The following is a 14,779-nucleotide window of genomic DNA, read 5'->3' on the forward strand; positions in this document are numbered from 1 at the left end:
CGAGGCGGAAGCGTTGCAAGAACGCGGATGAGGGAGTCGTACTCGTAGTGATTCAGATCGCGGTTGATTCCGATCTAAGCACCGAAGAACGGTGCCTCCGCGTTCAACACACGTGCAGCCCGGTGACGTCTCCCACGCTTTGATCCAGCAAGGAGAGAGGGAGAGGTTGGGGAAGACTCCATCCAGCAGCAGCACGATGGCGTGGTGGTGGTGGAGGAGCGTGGCAATCCCGCAGGGCTTCGCAAAGCACCGCGGGAGAGGAGGAGGAGGGAGAGGGGTAGAGCTGCACCGAAAGAGAGACGTTCTCGTGTGTCTTGGGCAGCCCAAACCTCAACTATATATAGGGGGGAGGGGGCTGCGCCCCCCTTAGGGTTTCCACCCCCAAGAGGAGGCGGCCAGCCCTAGATCCCATCAAGGGGGGCGGCCAAGGGGAGGAGAGGGGGGGCGCCCCACTAGATGGGCCCTAAGGCCCATCTGGACCTAGGGTTTGCCCCCTCCCACTCTCCCATGCGCCTTGGGCCTTGGTGGGGGGCGCACCAGCCCACCTGGGGCTGGTCCCCTCCCACACTTGGCCCACGCAGCCTTCTGGGGCTGGTGGCCCCACTTGGTGGACCCCCGGGACCCTCCCGGTGGTCCCGGTACATTACCGATTTCACCCGAAACTTTTCCGGTGACCAAAACAGGACTTCCCATATATAAATCTTTACCTCCGGACCATTCCGGAACTCCTCATGACGTCCGGGATCTCATCCGGGACTCCGAACAACATTCAGTAACCACGTACATGCTTTCCCTATAACCCTAGCGTCATCGAATCTTAAGCGTGTAGACCCTACGGGTTCGGGAACCATGCAGACCTGACCGAGACGTTCTCCGGTCAATAACCAACAGCGGGATCTGGATACCCATGTTGGCTCCCACATGTTCCACGATGATCTCATCGGATGAACCACGATGTCGGGGATTCAATCAATCCCGTATTCAATTCCCTTTGTCCATCGGTATGTTACTTGCCCGAGATTCGATCGTCGGTATCCCTATACCTTGTTCAATCTCGTTACCGGCAAGTCTCTTTACTCGTTCCATAACTCACATCATCCCGTGATCAACTCCTTGGTCACACTGTGCACATTATGATGACGTCCTACCGAGTGGGCCCAGAGATACCTCTCCATTTATACGGAGTGACAAATCCCAGTCTCGATTCGTGCCAACCCAACAGACACTTTCGGAGATACCTGTAGTGAACCTTTATAGTCACCTAGTTACGTTGTGACGTTTGGTACACCCAAAGCATTCCTACGGTATCCGGGAGTTGCACAATCTCATGGTCTAAGGAACTGATACTTGACATTAGAAAAGCTCTGAGCAAACGAACTACACGATCTTGTGCTAGGCTTAGGATTGGGTCTTGTCCATCACATCATTCTCCTAATGATGTGATCCCGTTATCAACGACATCCAATGTCCATGGTCAGGAAACCGTAACCATCTATTGATCAACGAGCTAGTCAACTAGAGGCTTACTAGGGACATGGTGTTGTCTATGTATCCACACATGTATCTGAGTTTCCTATCAATACAATTCTAGCATGGATAATAAACGATTATCATGAACAAGGAAATATAATAATAACCTATTTATTATTGCCTCTAGGGCATATTTCCAACAGTCTCCCACTTGCACTAGAGTCAATAATCTAGTTCACATCACCATGTGATTTAACACTCATAGGTCACATCACCATGTGACCAACATCTAAAGAGTTTACCAGAGTCAACAATCTAGTTCACATCACTATGTCATTAACACACAATGAGTTCTGGTTGGATCATGTTATGCTTGTGAGAGAGGTTATTAGTCGACGGGTCTGAACCTTTCAGATCCGTGTGTGCTTTACGAATATCTATGTCATCTTGTGGATGCTACCACGCGCTATTTGGAGCCATTTCAAATAATTGCTCTACTATACGAATCCGGTCTACTACTCAGAGTCATCCGGATTAGTGTCAAAGTTCGCATCGACGTAACCCTTTACGACGAACTCCTTTTCACCTCCATAATCGAGAAAATCCTTAGTCCACTAGATACTAACGATAAGTTCGACCGCTGTCATGTGATCCATTCCCGGATCACTATTGTACCCCTTGACCAACTCATGGCAAGGCACACTTCATGTGCGGTACACAGCATAGCATACTGTAGAGCCTACGTCTAAAGCATAGGGGACGACCTTCGTCCTTTCTCTCTCTTCTGCTGTGGTCAGGTCTTGAGTCTTACTCAACACTCACACCTTGTAACACAGCCAAGAACTCCTTCTTTGCTGATCCATTTTGAACTCTTTCAAAATCATGTCAAGGTGTGCGTTCTTTGAAAATATCATCGGGCGTCTTGATCTATCTCTATAGATCTTGATGCCCAATATGTAAGCAGCTTTTATCCAGGTCTTCCTTTGAAAAACTCCTTTCAAACAACCCTTTATGCTTTCCAGAAATTTTACATCATTTCGGATCAACAATATGTCATTCACATATACTTATCAGAAATGTTGTAGCGCTCCCACTCACTTTATTGGAAATACAAGTTTCTCATAAACTTTGTATAACTCCAAAATCTTTGATCATCTCATCAAAGCGTACATTCCAACTCCGAGATGCTTACTCCAGTCCTTAAAAGGATCGCTGGAGCTAGCATACCTTTTAGCATCCTTAGGATCGACAAAACCTTTCTGATTGTATCACATACAACCTTTCCTTACGAAAACTGGTAAGGAAACTTGTTTTGACATCCATCTGCCAGATTTCATAAATGCAGCTAATGCCAACATGATTCTGACGGACCTAAGCATCGCTACGGATGAGCAAATCTCATCGTAGTCAACTCCTTGAACTTGTGGAAATACTCTTTGCCACAAGTCGAGCTTCATAGACGGTAACATTACCGTCCACGTCCGTCTTCTTCTCAAAGTTCCATTTATCTCGGATTTCATGGCTTCTAACCATTTGTCGGAATATGGGCCCACCATCGCTTCTCCATAGCTCATAGGTTCATCGTTGTCCAACAACATGACTTCCAAGACAGGATCACGTACTACTCTGAAGTATTACGCATCCTCGTCGTCCTACGAGGTTTGGTAGTGACTTGATCCGAAGTTTCATGATCACTATCATAAGCTTCCACTTCAATTGGTGTAGGTGCCACAGGAACAACTTCATGTGCCCTGCTACACACTAGTTGAAGTGACGGTTCAATAACCTTATCAAGTCTCCACCATCCTCCCACTCAATTCTTTCGAGAGAAACCTTTCCTCGAGAAAGGACTCGTTTCTAGAAACAATTACTTTTGCTTCCAGATCTGAAATAGGAGGTATACCCAACTGTTTTGGGTTTTCTATGAAGATGTATTTATCCGCTTTGGGTTCGAGCTTATCAGCTTGAAACTTTTTCACATAAGCTGCGCAGCCCCAAACTTTTAAGAAACGACATCTTAGGTTTCTCTAAACGGTGTCGTCTCAACGGAATTGCGTGTTGCCCCTTTTAAAGTGAATGCGGTTGTTTCTAATGCCTAACCCATACACGATAGTGGTAATTCGATAAGAGACATCATGTTATGCACCATATCCAATAGGGTGCAGTTATGATGTTCGGACACACCATTACACTATGGTGTTCCAGGCGGTATTAATTGTGAAACACTTTCCACAATGTCTTAATTGTATGCCAAACTCGTAACTCAGATACTCATCTCTGTGATCATATCACAGACATTTTATCCTCTTGTCACGACGATCTTCAACTTTACTCTGAAATTACTTGAACCTTTCAATAATTCAGACTTGTGTTTCATCAAGTAAATACACTCAGCATCTACTCAAATCATCTGTGAAGTTAGAACTTAACGATATCCACTGCATGCCTCAGCACTCATTGGACTGCACACATCAAAATGTATTACATCCAACAAGTTGCTCTCTTGTTCCATCTTACTGAAAACGAGGCTTTTCAGTCATCTTGCCCGTGTGGTATGATTTGCATGTCTCAAGTGATTCAAAATCAAGTGAGTCTAAACGATCCATCTGCATGGAGTTTCTTCACGCATATATACCAATAGACATGGTTCGCATGTCTCAATCTTTTCAAAAACGAGCGAGTCCAAAGATCCATCTACATGGAGCTTCTTCATGCGTTTTATACCAATATGACTCAAGTGGCAGTGCCACAAGTATGTGGTACTATCATTACTATCTTATATCTTTTGGCATGAACATGTGTATCACTACGATCGAGATTCATTTTAGGTGCAAGACCATTGAAGGTATTATTCAAATAAACAGAGTAACCATTATTCTCCTTAAATGAATAACCGTATTGCGATAAACATAATCCAATCATGCTCAACGCAAACACCAAATCTTGATGGTAGAGGGAGCATGCGATGCTTGATCACATCAACCTTGGAAACATTTCCAACACATATCGTCATCTCACCTTTAGCTAGTCTCCGTTTATTCCGCAGCTTTTATTTCGAGTTACTAACACTTAGCAACCGAACCGGTATCTAATACCCTAGTGCTGCTAGGAGTACTAGTAAAGTACACATTCATATAACGTATATCCAATATACTTCTGTCGACCTTGCCCGCCTTCTCATCTACCAAGTATCTAGGGTAGTACTGCTTCAGTGACCGTTCCCCTCATTACAGAAGCACTTAGTCTCGGGTTTGGGTTCAACCTTGGGATTCTTTACTAGAGCAGCAAATGACTTGCTGTTTCATGAAGTATCCCTTTTGCCCTTGCCCTTCTTAAACTAGTGGTTTTACTAACCATCAACAATTGATGCTCCTTCTTGATTTCTACTTTTGCGGTGTCAAACATCGCGAGTTGCTTCAAGGATCATCATCTATCCTTGATATGTTATAGTTCATCACGAAGCTCTAATAGCTTGGTGGCAGTGACTATGGAGAACCATCACTATCTCATCTGGAAGATTAACTCCCACTCGATTCTAGCGATTGTGGCACTCAGACAATCTGAGCACATGCTCAACGATTGAGCCTTTCTCCCTTAGTATGCAGGCTTAAGAAACTTGTCAGAGGTCTCATACCTCTTGACGTGGGCACTAGTCTGAAATCCCAATTTCAGTCTTCGGAACATCTCACATGTTCTGCGACGTTTCAAAAACGTCTTTGGTGCCACAATTCTAAACCGTTAGCATTACGCACTGAACTATCATGTAGTCATCAAAACGTGTATGTCAGATGTTTCGCAACATCTATAGACGACGCTGAGGTTCAGCATACCGAGCGGTGCATTAAGGACATAAGCCTTCTGTGCAGCAATGAGGACAATCCTCAGTTTACGGACCCAATCCGCATAATTGCTACTACCAACTTTCAACTAAATTTTCTCTAGGAACATATCTTAAACAGTAGAACTAAAGCGTATGACATAATTTGCAAAGACCTTTTGACTATGTTCATGATAATGAAGTTCATCTGATTATTGAATGAACTCCCACTCAGATAGACATCCCTCTAGTCATCTAAGTGATACATGATCCAAGTCAAACTAGGCCGTGTCCGATCATCACGTGAGACGGACTAGTCATCATCGGTGAACATCTCCATGTTGATCGCATCTACTATACGACTCATGTTCGACCTTTCGATCTCTTGTGTTCCGAGGCCATGTCTGTACATGCTAGGCTCGTCAAGTCAACCCAAGTGTTTCGCATGTGTTCCGAGGCCATGTCTGTACATGCTAGGCTCGTCAACACCCGTTGTATTCGAACGTTAGAATCTATCACACCCGATCATCACGTGGTGCTTCGAAACAACGAACCTTCGCAACGGTGCACAGTTAGGGGGAACACGTCTCTTGAAATTTTTGTGAGGGATCATCTTACTTACTACCGTCGTTCTAAGCAAATAAGATGCATAACATGATAAACATCACATGCAATCAAATAGTGACATGATATGGCCAATATCATTTTGCTCCTTTGATCTCCATCTTCGGGGCACCATGATCATCTTTGTCACCGGCATGACACCATGATCTCCATCATCATGATCTCCATCATTGTGTCTTCATGAAGTTGTCACGCCAACGATTACTTCTACTTCTATGGCTAACGCGCTTAGCAATAAAGTAAAGTAATTTACATGGCGTTATTCAATGACACGCAGGTCATACAAAAAAGAAAGACAACTCCTATGGCTCTTGCCGGTTGTCATACTCATCGACATGCAAGTCGTGATTCCTATTACAAGAATATGATCAATCTCATACATCACATATATCATTCATCACATCTTCTGGCCATATCACATCACATAGCACATGCTGCAAAAACAAGTTAGACGTCCTCTAATTGTTGTTGCAAGTTTTTACGTGGCTTGTATAGGTTTCTAGCAAGAACGTTTCTTACCTACGTAAAACCACAACGTGATATGCCAATTTCTATTTACCCTTCATAAGGACCCTTTTCATCGAATCCGTTTCGACTAAAGTGGGAGAGACAGACACCCGCTAGCCACCTTATGCAACTAGTGCATGTCAGTCGGTGGAACCTGTCTCACATAAGCGTACGTGTAAGGTCGGTCCGGGCCGCTTCATCCCACAATGCCGCCGAAACAAGATAAGACTAGTAGCGGCAAGAAGAATTGACAACATCGACGCCCACAACTACTTTGTGTTCTGCTCGTGCACAGAAACTACGCATAGACCTAGCTCATGATGCCACTGTTGGGGAACGTAGCAGAAATTCAAAATTTTCTACGCATCACCAAGATCAATCTATGGAGTAATCTAGCAACGAGGGAAGGGGAGTGCATCTACATACCATTGTAGATCGCGAGGCAGAAGCGTTGCAAGAATGCGGATGAGGGAGTCGTACTCGTAGCGATTCAGATCGCGGTTGATTCCGATCTAAGCACCGAAGAACGGTGCCTCCGCGTTCAACACACGTGCAGCCCGGTGACGTCTCCCACGCCTTGATCCAGCAAGGAGAGAGGGAGAGGTTGGGGAAGACTCCATCCAGCAGCAGCACAACGGCGTGGTGGTGGTGGAGGAGCGTGGCAATCCCGCAGGGCTTCGCCAAGCACCGCGGGAGAGGAGGAGGAGGGAGAGGGGTAGGGCTGCACCGAAAGAGAGACGTTCTCGTGTATCTTGGGCAGCCCAAACCTCAACTATATATAGGGGGAGGGGGCTGCACCCCCCTTAGGGTTTCCACCCCCAAGAGGAGGCGGCCAGCCCTAGATCCCATCAAGGGGGGCGGCCAAGGGGAGGAGAGGGGGGGCGCCCCACTAGATGGGCCCTAAGGCCCATCTGGACCTAGGGTTTGCCCCCTCCCACTCTCCCATGCGCCTTAGGCCTTGGTGGGGGGCGCACCAGCCCACCTGGGGCTGGTCCCCTCCCACACTTGGCCCACGCAGCCTTCTGGGGCTGGTGGCCCCACTTGGTGGACCCTCGGGACCCTCCCGGTGGTCCCGGTACATTACCGATTTCACCCGAAACTTTTCCGGTGACCAAAACAGGACTTCCCATATATAAATCTTTACCTCCGGACCATTCTGGAACTCCTCGTGACGTCCGGTATCTCATCCGGGACTCCGAACAACATTCGGTAACCACATACATGCTTTCCCTATAACCCTAGCGTCATCGAACCTTAAGCGTGTAGACCCTACGGGTTCGGGAACCATGCAGACATGACCGAGACGTTCTCCGGTCAATAACCAACAGCGGGATCTGGATACCCATGTTGGCTCCCACATGTTCCACGATGATCTCATCGGATGAACCACGATGTCGGGGATTCAATCAATCCCGTATTCAATTCCCTTTGTCCATCGGTATGTTACTTGCCCGAGATTCGATCGTCGGTATCCCTATACCTTGTTCAATCTCGTTACCGGCAAGTCTCTTTACTCGTTCCGTAACTCACATCATCCCGTGATCAACTCCTTGGTCACACTGTGCACATTATGGTGATGTCCTACCGAGTGGGCCCAGAGATACCTCTCCGTTTATACGGAGTGACAAATCCCAGTCTCGATTCGTGCCAACCCAACAGACACTTTCGGAGATACCTGTAGTGCACCTTTATAGTCACCCAGTTACGTTGTGACGTTTGGTACACCCAAAGCATTCCTACGGTATCCGGGAGTTGCACAATCTCATGGTCTAAGGAACTGATACTTGACATTAGAAAAGCTCTGAGCAAACGAACTACACGATCTTGTGCTAGGCTTAGGATTGGGTCTTGTCCATCACATCATTCTCCTAATGATGTGATCCCGTTATCAACGACATCCAATGTCCATGGTCAGGAAACCGTAACCATCTATTGATCAACGAGCTAGTCAACTAGAGGCTTACTAGGGACATGGTGTTGTCTATGTATCTACACATGTATCTGAGTTTCCTATCAATACAATTCTAGCATGGATATTAAACGATTATCATGAACAAGGAAATATAATAATAACCTATTTATTATTGCCTCTAGGGCATATTTCCAACATGGTGTTGATGTAGAAGCCCTCCGTGATCGATTCCCCCTCCGGCGGAGTGCCGGTAAAGGCCCCAAGATGGGATCTCACGGGTACAGAAGGTTGCGGGGGTGGAAATAGGGTTTCGTGGTGCTCTCGGGTGTTTTCAGGGTACATGAGTATATATAGGCGAAAGAAGTAGGTCGGTTGAGCCACGAGGGGCCCACGAGGGTGGGGGGCGTGCCAACCCCCCTGGGCGCGCCTCCCTGCCTCGTGGCTTCCTTGTTGCTTGCTTAACGTCCACTCCAAGTCTCCAGGATTGCGTTTGTTCCAAAAATAACTCTCCCGAAGGTTTCATTCCGTTTGGATTCTGTTGGGGATATTACCACTGGGTGTAAACTGGCCAGGAGAGGCCGGGTTAACCCCATAAGTAGTTCATCTGTATCTGAAGTCCATAAAGACAGACGGTGACGCTTTATGAAAGCCCAGGGCCCAAAGCCGGTTTAAGGCCTGTAGACATAAACCGGCGTTGATATGTAAACTTGTGTTGGAAGATATAAGTAGCAGAGACCGAGCCGGACACGATTATGAGCCGGCCTCAGGATTCTGTAAACCGACGGGCGTCAACCCATGTATATAAGGGGACGACCCGGTGGCGGTTCAAGGAGAACGAACAACAACTCGAGACTCAGGCAAAGCGTATTCGCTCCCTGGTCATCGAAACCCCATCAATTCCATCACAACTAGACGTAGGCTTTTACCTTCATTGTAAGGGGCCGAACTAGTATAAACTCTTATGTGTCCCTTGTCCGCTTTAACCCCCTTTAAGTTAACCCGTAGCGATGGCTCCACGACTAAGTTCTTTCTCTAGGACATCTGCCGTGCCAAAACCACGATTGTTGGCGCCCACCGTGGGGCTATCGCACGATGGTTTCAAGTTCTTGGAGGGCAACTTCGAAGGACTCAAGGGTTATGCTGTGGGCCGGATGACCAAGAGTCGTCGCGGCAAGCTCTACATTGACGATGCAGGCTGGGGCCCCGAGGCCGGCTCAATCGAGTACGGGTACCGGGTCCCCTTTGGTGGCATACACGTTTTCATTGGCAAGATCGGCGAACCGGGCCCTGAGCCGGACATCTGCACCGACATCGTCGAAACGGCTCAGCGTGCGCGATCTGCCCGGGTCAAGCCTGTCATGAAGCGTTCCTTCGTGTGAGTTATCCATGGAGGGGAATATGAGGATAGATCGGAATCTGGTGGTGAGACTGTCGTTTATTCCGGTGACGAGTCATCGACCGGAGAAACCGAGTCATTATATCAGTTACAAGATGGCCGGATTGGGGGCTGTTCCGATGGCGACAGTATTCCGGACCCCTTTGATCTGCCAAACCGGGTTGCGATCTTCATGGCCGGCACGCAACCGGCGCTCCACTCTTCGACCGCAGCGGCGATGATTTCCGGATCGGCAGCGGCGGCAGCGGCCGGGGCAGGAGGCCCTGTGCGACCGCCAGCTCAGGTTCTATCTGATTTGTTTGATGCGTTGGCAACGCTGATGGCGGAGGTTAACCCGGCGGATCAGGATGCACACAGTGCGGAAATTGCGAAAGTGAAAGATCAGATCACCCAGGCCAAAGCCGACTTAGCGGCTGAGGATACCAGGATAGCCGCGAAGCGGGCCGCTTTGGATGCACATGCTTACCGGATTATGCTGGATCAGAGTGCGTCGAACGAAGTCCTGAAGAGGAGGCACTGATCTCACCTGCCGCCGGTTTATGACGCTAGAAATCTCTTTAACACCCCAGGAGCAGGGACCAGTAATCCGCCGGTGGTAAACCGGGCGGAGGCACCTGGAGCAGGGGCGCCGGTTCAGCCATGTTTGGCGGATCCGCCTTGTCAGAACAACATTGTAACACCGCATGTCCCCACGCCGCTGGGTCATTACTCTAACCCGATGGACAACATTGTCACTGCCGCTTCACGGCTGGCGGCCATCCCGATCGAAGGCGATTCTCCAGCGGCTGTCGAGACGCGTCGGGTTAAGGAGCTTCTTCAGACAGCCATGGTTCAACAGGAGGCTTATTCATATAGTCATGATCGGATTCATTCCACTCCCCGTCCAAGCCGGAGTTACAGCAGGCGTATGGATGAACCGGCAGTGTCAAGCAATGCGCGGAACCGTGATCCACCCCGTGGCAATAACCCGGCAGGTGGTGCTGGAAATGCTCAGAAGGTGGTGGACCGGGCTCGGGCATGCAGAGAGGCTGAGTTAGCGGCGCAGCATGAAGCCCGTCAGCTTACTCCGGTTCGTCCAACCACATCGGTGGAACCAGGAGTTACCTCTAGTTCTTTGGGTGTGCCATGTCTTGTCCCAGCGTTGCGCAATGTGCGCCTGCCTAAGGATTTTAAGGGCCCGCGCAAGGTGCCGAATTACACCGCCGATTTATCCCCTGAAACATGGGTCGAAAGGTATGAGATGGCCATGGAGATGCTGGATGTGGATGATGCGGCATGTGCGAAATACTTCACCATGATGCTAGAAGGGACAACCCGCACTTGGTTAAAGAGCTTACCGGCTAATTCTATCAGGTCATGGGCCGAGTTGAGAGCCCGGTTTATTCAGAATTTCAAGGATACATGCAAGCAGCCCATGTCAATTGTGGACTTAGCTACCTGTGTCCAGGAGGAAGGAGAGTCAACAACCCATTGGGTGCGCCGGGTTTCAGAGATTTTGCATTCATCGGACCGCATCAACACTGACACCGCAGTTTTAACATTGGAAGGCAATTGCCGGTTTGAACCCCTGAAGTTGAAGTTGGGACGGCTCAAATGTCATTGTAATGACATGGGAACCCTCATGGCTGCACTGGTGAAGTATGCCGACTCTGATAGTACCAAGGATCCCGAGTCTGACGGTGATAAGACAGGGAAGGGAAAGAAGAGTGGCAATGCCAAGGAGCAGCACCACAACCCGGCGGGTCATGGAAATGGCGGCAAGCGTAAGGCAGACCACGATTTAGACTTTGTGGCTAACACTAATACACATGACAAGGGCCAGCGGCGTAAGGGTAAACCGCCCCAGCGCGGTGGAAGGCCAAGTCCTAATCCGGACCGTTTGTCTTATCTGTTGAACCAGCCCTGTCCAAAGCATGGGACGAAGGAGGACCCGTCCACGCACCTCTGGAAAGATTGTTACATCATGCAAGAGTTCAAAAATTCTGATTCTTTCTAGTATGATCATGGATCAGGAGGCGGTTCGGGCCCCGGCTCTCATGGGCCGGGTTATGGCGGAGGAAATGCCGGTTCAGGCTTCCACGGTAATCAGGGTGGACATAAAAATCAAAGTAATCAGGGTAACCAAGGTGGCTATAATCATCAGGGCAATCAGCAACAGCAGCAGTCGGGTTACTAGAGCAACCCAAAGCAGTTGAATAGCGGACAGTATCATGTCTTCACCACTAGCCTGGACAAGCGCGATCAGAAGCTTCATAAAAGGGTGGTGAATGCCGCTGAGCCGGCGATGCCCCGTTATTTGCGTTGGTCCGAGCAGCCGATTGTGTGGAGTAGAGAAGATCATCCACCCCGGGTTGACAATCTGGGTCATCTGGCTCTGGTGGTGGCACCTCAGGTGGGAGGTTATAAGTTCACTAAGGTACTCATGGATGGAGGGAGTAGTATCAATATCCTTTATTATGAAACTTTCCGTCGCATGGGGTTAACAGATAAAAATCTTAAACCGTCCAATACGGTGTTCCATGGTGTGGTGCCTGGTAAGTCGGCATATCCTGTTGGTAAGATAGCTCTGGAGGTGGCTTTTGGAGATGAGCATGACTCGAGATCAGAAACCTTGACCTTTGAAGTGGTGAAAATCAGTAGCCCGTATCATGCCCTATTTGGACGGCCAGCTTATGCTAAGTTTATGGCACGACCTTGTTATGTCTATCTGCAGCTCAAGATGCCGGGTCACTAGGGAACTATAACCGTGCATGGGAGCCACAAGATTGCTCTGGAGTGTGAAGAAGGTGATGCGACTTATGCTGAGTCGGTTTGTGCAACAGAAGAGTTGAAGTTTTACAAGGACAATGTTGATCCGGCAGATATGACTTCGTTGAAGAAACCAACTACAGAGCATGATCCGGCCCTGAAGTTTAAATCAGCTGATGAGACTAAGCTTGTTGACTTCGTGCCTGGCGATTCATCCAAGCAGTTTAGCATCAGCGCTAACTTGGATCCGAAATAGGAAAGCGCGCTCATCGAGTTCATCCGTGAGAATCGGGACATCTTTGCATGGAAGCCTTCTGACATGCCAGGTGTACCGAGAGAACTCGCTGAGCACACTCTCAATGTTGATCCCAAGTATAAACCGGTCAAGCAGTTTCTCCGCCGGTTTAATGAAGAAAGGCGCAAAGCTATTGGAGAAGAAGTAGCCAGGCTCTTGGCGGCTAGATTTATCATTGAAGTATTCCATCCTGAGTGGTTGGCTAATCCGGTGCTGGTCCTCAAGAAGAATGGCACTTGGCATATGTGTGTGGATTACACAGACCTCAACAAAGCTTGTCCAGCAGATCCTTTTGCCCTTCCCCGTATTGATCAAATTATTGATGCTACGGCGGGTTGCGAGCGTTTAAGCTTTTTGGATGCATATTCTGGTTATCATCAGATCAAAATGGCAGTTAAGGACCAGGAGAAGACAACCTTCATAACTCCCTTTGGAGCCTTCTGCTATGTGTCCATGCCCTTTGGGCTCAAGAGTGCCCAGGCGACTTATCAACGGTGTGTGCAGAATTGTCTTCATAAACAGATCGGCCGCAATGTTCACGCCTATGTGGATGATATTGTGGTAAAATCAAGGAAGAAAGAGACATTGATTGATGACTTGAAGGAAACCTTTGATAACCTGCGGGTTTATAAAATGATGCTTAATCCGGCCAAGTGTGTCTTTGGTGTACCTGCAGGCAAGCTCTTGGGCTTTTTGGTGTCTAACAGGGGCATTGAAGCTAATCCGGAAAAGATGAAAGCCATCACCTCCTTGGCTAAACCGAAGTGTATCAATGATGTTCAACGCCTGGCAGGCCGGATTGCCGCGTTGAGCCGGTCTGTCAGTCGCCTTGGCGAGAAGGCCATCCCTTTATATCAGAGGCTGAAGAAAATGGATAACTTCGTCTGGAGTGACGCCGCTAATGAAGCATTTGAGGACTTAAAGCGGTAGCTGTCTAATCCGCCGGTTCTCGCTGCTCCAGTGGACAAAGAACCGTTGTTGCTATATGTGGCAGCTAATCCTCGGGCTGTTAGTGTGGCTATTGTGGTGGAGTGCAAGGAAGCAGGAAAGGAATATCCGGTTCAGCGGCCGGTTTACTATATCAGTGAGGTACTTATTGAGTCCAAGCAGAGGTACCCGCATTGGCAAAAATTGGTGTATGGGGTTTTCATGGCAAGCCGGAAGCTTAAGCAATATTTCCAAGGTCCTCCCATCACGGTGGTCAGCTCCGCTCCTTTGGGGGATATAATCCAGAATAGGGAAGCAACTGGTCGGATTGCTAAGTGGGCTATCGAGCTCGGTCCTCACGGGTTGAAATACATACCCCGAACGGCGATCAAATCTCAGGCACTTGTGGATTTCGTCAATGATTGGACAGAGTTACAAGCACCAGAGGAGAAGTCGGATCACACTTATTGGACTATTCATTTTGATGGGTCCAGGCAATTGGAGGGCTCGGGGGCCGGAGTCGTATTAACTTCCCCACGAGGGGATAAGTTTTGTTATGTTCTCCGTTTAATGTTCCCTTGCACTAACAATGCAGCTGAATATGAGGCTTTACTCCATGGTCTTCGGATGGCTAAGGAGATGAACCTAAGCTAAGTTAAGTGCTTCGGTGACTCGGATCTGGTGGCTCAACAAGTGTCCGACACTTGGGATTCCAAGGACCCACTAATGGCAGCATATCGTCGTGAGGTGGATATTGTTGCAGGTCACTTTAAAGGTTATCAGGTGGATCATCTGGACCGGCGGAAGAATGAAGCGGCGGACGCTTTAAGCTGCCTGGGTTCCCAACATAAACCGGTTCCACCTAATGTCTTCCTGGATGTTTTGCATAATCCGTCCGTCAAGCTCCCTGGTGAAGAGGATTTGGCTCTTCCTAATCCGGAGGCTCAGTTGGTGGCGGCTCTTCATGTTATCCAGGATTGGACGGTTCCATATCTGGCGTATATAAACTGGGGCGAGTTACCAGAGGATGATACTTTGGCCAGGCAGATAACCCGGCGGTCCAAGTCCATGACTATTATCAAT

The sequence above is a fragment of the Aegilops tauschii genome, chromosome 3 (assembly GCF_002575655.3).
Source record: "Aegilops tauschii subsp. strangulata cultivar AL8/78 chromosome 3, Aet v6.0, whole genome shotgun sequence".
Lineage (NCBI taxonomy): Eukaryota > Viridiplantae > Streptophyta > Magnoliopsida > Poales > Poaceae > Aegilops > Aegilops tauschii.